The sequence below is a fragment of the Trachurus japonicus genome, chromosome 5 (assembly GCF_045865225.1).
Source record: "Trachurus japonicus isolate A0001 chromosome 5, Traja_1.0".
NCBI lineage: Eukaryota > Metazoa > Chordata > Actinopteri > Carangiformes > Carangidae > Trachurus > Trachurus japonicus.
In genome coordinates, this window is record NC_140911.1 from 16,109,384 (window position 1) to 16,115,383 (window position 6,000).

Genomic DNA, 6,000 nt, shown 5'->3' on the forward strand with positions numbered 1-6,000 from the left:
TTGAACAATTAGTTTGTCATTCACTGATTTCTCACTGCACTGAGAAAGACTTAATACAATTCTCTACAAATCTGAACAAAAATCACTTAGGCTATGTTTCACTGATCAAAACTGATTAGCTGATTCTAGCAACGGGCAAAGCAGTTCTTTAGAGGGTACTGAACCACTAGAATCAGTTCATTAAAAAGAGTTGTTCAAAAGAGTCGTTCACCAAATTGTTCAGTGCTTTTGGGAATCCCGACTGCATAGTGCATAGTCCGACGATACACAGCCGTCCTGACTCACATTTAATACACAATATGTCCGGCACAAATGGATTTTTCAACTTTTGGTTCGACCAACGCAATATTGTTCCGTTCATTCATCTAGCGCTCTTTCTCCGTTATTCACGTTATTCACACACACAGACGAGCGCGTATGCATGACAGCAGTGCCCATCAGACGGCGGTCCAAGCCTCTGCTACAGTCTCCGTGTAAACCTGTGGGAAACACTGTAATATGTAGTACGTTCACTGACACACAGTACGTTCACTGAACTGACTACACAGTGAACCTGAGCCCTCAGCCCTGAGTGGTAGTATGTTCAGTGAACAGATCACTGAACGCGCCGTGCACTGTTCCCTCGCAATGAGAGGACCTGACAGTCTCGGCCACCCGTTTTCCTAATAGGATTCACGACTGATTTATGGTTTGCAACAACCAAATCACGCGGCATTTCCACTCCCAGCATGCACGCTCACTGCTGAGCTCAACTGAACTGAGAAATGAAAGAATAAGTTCAGGAAGTGATTCAGTTCAGTTTGTTCCCTCAAACCATTCGTTCATTTGAATGCAACATTTGCGATGACACAACACTAGCTTCTCAGTGAACCTGTCTAACTCTTCACAGAAAAGTGTTAGTGACGCAGGTTGGGGCCGTAATTCGGTGTCATCGTGCAATAAAGTTGGAACAGCCCATCCTGCATCATGACTGACAATCCTGGCCAGCAGGTTAGTGTCGCCTCAGTGACAATAGTTGTTCTGCTGCATGACTCCCCAAAACATACAAATGAAAGCAGGGGCAGAGTGAAACCTGGGCTCTGGTCTCACAGGGGCCATTTGAACAAACAGTTACTTTACCTAAAGCCAAGTGTGTTGGCTTCAGTTTTCAGCCCCAGACTCTGCTGCTTGCTACAAATACATCCCAGTGTTGGTGTTTGCTGGATGTGCAGAGGGAGATGCTTGCTCACACATTATCACAACAACTTCATAATGTGACAAAATGTCAAGTTTGTACGTTCAGTTTGTTCCACTTCTGCTAGTTGTCACAAGGACACACAGATGCAACTTTAAATAAGTGTGTCCATTTTCAAACAAACAAAAAAGGTTAAATTATTAATGGACGCCATTTCTTAATTTTAAATAAATCCAATACATTATTGGTTAAATTGCAGCAGGTGCTCCATTGTTGTTTGGTGTCCACTGGAAAACTTGCAAATCTGTCCTCTGTATGATATTACTGATATCATTCTCTGTATAGAGTTCAGGTTATATGTGACAGCTGGTGAAGCGAAACAAACCCAGGCTCAGCATATTCTCTGGGGTTGCCAAGAGGCAATCTGAGAAATTAAGGAAATGCAGCTGTAATTTCCCCATGCAGTTTCCCTCACTTTATTATTCTCCTATCCTGTCCTCTTCTGATCCACTGCTTTCATTAATGTTTCTGCTGACTGTCTTACTAAATTATCAGTCTGATCATTTGAATGAGATTTTTGGGGGCTTGTGTCTGCTCTTTCTTTTAAATTTCAAACTAATAAATTATATTTGGCAGATAATTTGGGCTTCAGGCAATTCAGGCAACAGGTGGCCAATGTAGCAGGATTACCTTAGGGAAACCAGAGGGAAAGTATAGTGCTCAGAAAAACCCAAAAATCTAAATCCAAACATTGAGATTATTATATGAATATTCCCTAAATTATGTCCTCCAGTAAAAACCCAATAGGTTGTTTGTTAAGCAATTTAATATGACATAGAATTTTTCAAGGTGATACAGTAGCTAGTGGCTGCAATGAATAAGACGGGAGCAGAAGAAGAGATGTGGTTCTCTGTGGCTGTTGTCTTGGAGAACTTGTTGCATATGATTTCTTACATGAAGATACATTATTTTTGCAAAATTGTAGAAAAACTCTTGAATATCATGGTGTTCTCAATATCCACTTGGTTCTTCTCCAAAAAATCCAGCAAACAAACATCTGTCAAACACACCATCAATATGCACAAAGCAGATGCACACAGGACCTACAGCAGATGAACTGGAACTGGAATCTAACACAGTTGATGAGTGAACGAGGTGCAGGTGAGCAGAGCTCCGGGACTGCAGGGCTGACCATCAGTGGAAACAGGTGTGAGGAATGAGGGGATGAGGAAAATAATATTCACACACTACTTTTAAACAAATACATGATCATACTCATAAATATTACAATTAACCTTTTCAGTTGTGATTCAGTGAGACTGTTCTATTTGAGTAGATAACCCAAACTTTAACAGACATGCATCACTCAATATAGTATTAAGCCCTATTCGCACGGGATTAGTATCACCTGGGGACCTCTGGTAATTTGTAATAATTGCGGAGGACGTCTGTGATCTTAATCCCGTGCGAATGCCATGTCAGTAATTTGTAAAGTAAAAATTCCCCCGCAAATTACCTACTATATTTCACCGAAGACCGACGTTCCGTGGTAAAACTAGTCCCGTGCTAATCTGCAGTAATTGAGGGGCATTTTTTGTTTTTGTTATTTTTATTGCGCGCCTTTTCTACTTCTTCCCCGGTTGAAAACATACTGTACGGGTTGAAACATGGAGGCTGCGGTGGAAATCAACGGGCACCGGAGCAGGAGTTGCCTGTGAATGTTTTCCCACACTGTTATGGTTGTGATCCATGTTCACAGCGCTTAGCGCTCTCTCTCCCTCGTCAGAATGCCGCTGTTGCTAGGTTCCTCACAGCTATCAGTTGCAGGGTTTTTCCGCGTTGCCGCCATCTCGCTTTCGCACCGCACAGACAATGGATATGCAACGTGCGCGCGGTTTTGACGTCACATCTGGGCCGTGATGTCAGTAAATTCGAGTAAAATACAGACTTCACTTGTCCCGCGCGAATTTCCTCGCAAGAAACACAGATGTGGGGGGGTAATTTACAAATCACAGGTAATACTAATCCCGTGCGAATAGGGCTTTAGACTGGCCTCCGCTGACAGGTCCTTGTGGTCAAACACTCAAATGAGTGGGAATGGGAACTAAAATGGGGCTGCTAACACAGAGCCAACCAATAAAGGAAGACGCACAGACGAACCGACAGAGACAAGGGGGGAAACACAGAGGCTGAATACACCAGGGAGAAACAAGACACAGGTGAGGGAACTACACACTGAGGTGAGACACACGAGGCAATCACAGGGGACCTGGGACATTTCAAAATAAAACAGGAAACACTGAAGACAGACAACGGGAACTCAAAACTCAAATTAAACTTACCATGCGATTCATTTCTTTGTTAGATGCTTGAACTGTTTATGGGCAACTTGGCTTATTTAAATATACCAATGTACGTAATGATGTTTTTGGTTTATGAAACAGCCTAGAGAGAATGACAGGTGCCTGGTTGCTGTTGTTAGTAGTTTATGGGTATTAACTATTATTGTCAAGGCTTGGCATCAATGATAGAATCTGAAGGCTATCTTTTTCTTTTTTATTTCTTCATTTCATTTTGACAAGACAAAACAACTTTTTTTTTTTTTACTTGTGGCAATTCTGCCCATTTCACCGTACCACGTCACTGCAGTTGGGAGACGTCACAGCGAGTTGCGTCTGTACCAGTGTTGACACTTTTACCAACATGTTTTTCACAATCTGAAAAATGTATTTTGGGGGCTTTCAATCCCACCTTCTTCCACACAATGAAAGAGAGGAGAAATAAATGTAACACTTGAAAGCGAGTGAAACACATTTCAGCAAAATAGCACTTTGCAGTTTTGTAAACATCTGTCTGTGGCAGAATATTAAAAATTAATCAAAGCAAGTGTCTCTTTCATCAAACTGACACTGGAATAGGGTATCGAGGGTTGGGGGGGGGCTGCCAGATGTTGCATACTAAATCATCACAGACATAAGTAGCAAAATGTGGATGATACATCACAGAAACGGTCCTTCTGCAAAAAGATAACCAGCCTATTCAAAGTGTTTTCATTATCAATAACTGCGTGTCCACTCCTTTCGTTCTGTTTGTATCTGAACTAAGCAAAGACACGGTGACGGAGCAGTTTTCATCTGGCACTCGTGCGTTCTCAATATGATGGGGCATTGAAAGTTTTGCAGCACCACAATGAAACTGCTGCCGTCTTGCTCCATCCTCACTGTCAGCACAGGTATGTAAATTAATCCTCCCAGCTGAGGAAATGTGCACTCTGCTCACGTGTTCTACAAATGTGTCCCGGTGCTGACAGTCAGCTGAGGGCCGAACCGACAGGCAGCAGCAGTTTGAAGCGTGTGGGATGCGGTGGTGAGCCCCAACCTGCAGTCGATAGTCCACCCTGGCTGGAAACTCCTGGTGAATACAGGAGGAGTTATACTGCTGTGTCCAGATTTACATTTACTCTACACATCACACCCGATGGCTTCTGGGAATAATATCTTACTAAATCATATTTCTCTACTTTGTGAACTGCTTTAGCTCTGCATCAGGGTTTGTATTAGCCTAGTCTCTGCTGTTAAGGAAAGGTTACTGTCAGGACTGGAAGCGGAAAATGACATTTACTATTGTTATTGAAGTTGTAATGGCCAAAGGTCATTCAATTTCTGGTATTCTTGGCCAACATCAGACACACTCTTTGATGTGGTTTCCGTTGCATTCAAGTGGTGCTACTGAAAGGAGAGAGGTGAAAAATCAATCTTATTGGAGTAGCGAAAAAGAAAATTTCAATTCTATGCAAAATGTGTCCTCAATCTGGCTACAAGTAGGTACATCTGTTTTTGTGATTTTTATGTCTATGGTCAGTTATTTGATTTCTACCAGATGGGCCAATCAACTCACAAGCAACGTAATTGCTATTTTACAGCAGACAGTGGAGGTGTGGGCAAGAGAAACAAGTGTACGGTGCTCTATGATGTTGTTTGCCCCCTTTTAGGACTGTTTCATCCACTTCACAGGAGGCAATCTTTGAGGAAATCCATCTATCTAGAGCGTCCATCTCTTCAAAAACCATTAAAAAACTACGGCTTTTTGGTTGGCAGCATGTGGTCCAGCCACAGTGAATGACCTGCACCATGAACAGGCAAACTAATGATGTCACCTGCGTATGTGTTGCTGCTGCCATAACTATAATGTTTACACTGAGTTTGCCTTTGATAATGGCATACAGTAATAGTAATTAACAATAATTACAATGGTTGACGAGTGATTGGCTTGTAATCAGAAAGCAGTCACATGATAGATAGATAGATAGATAGATAGATAGATAGATAGATAGATAGATAGATAGATAGATAGATAGATAGATAGATAGATAGATAGATAGATAGATAGATAGATAGATAGATAGATAGATAGATCAATCGATCGATCGATCGATCGATCGATCCAACAATGTCTACCAAATGTCTTGTTTGCTATGCCTCACAAGTAAGGGTGCTGTACAATAGTTGATATGCAGCTAGTTTGCTGCAGTGGATGTATTTGGTATTTATGTTCAGAGTCTGCTAAAATCTGTTGTTTGAATATAGGAAAATAAGATAATATCTCTGACACCAAGTGTTTTCCAACCATTGTGACCTCCCTGAGTTCCACATTGCAGCAGTTTACTTTTTTTTTCTCTTAACAATTTTTCCTTGTGGTGAAATTCCCTTGGGTGGCGCTGCTGACGTAACAAAATTACCTTCTGCTCCTGGCTGGCTAAAGACACACTCAAGTTCAAATGCATCATTACCAGCCATGAGATAATACTCCAGCATGCTAAGTGTTGG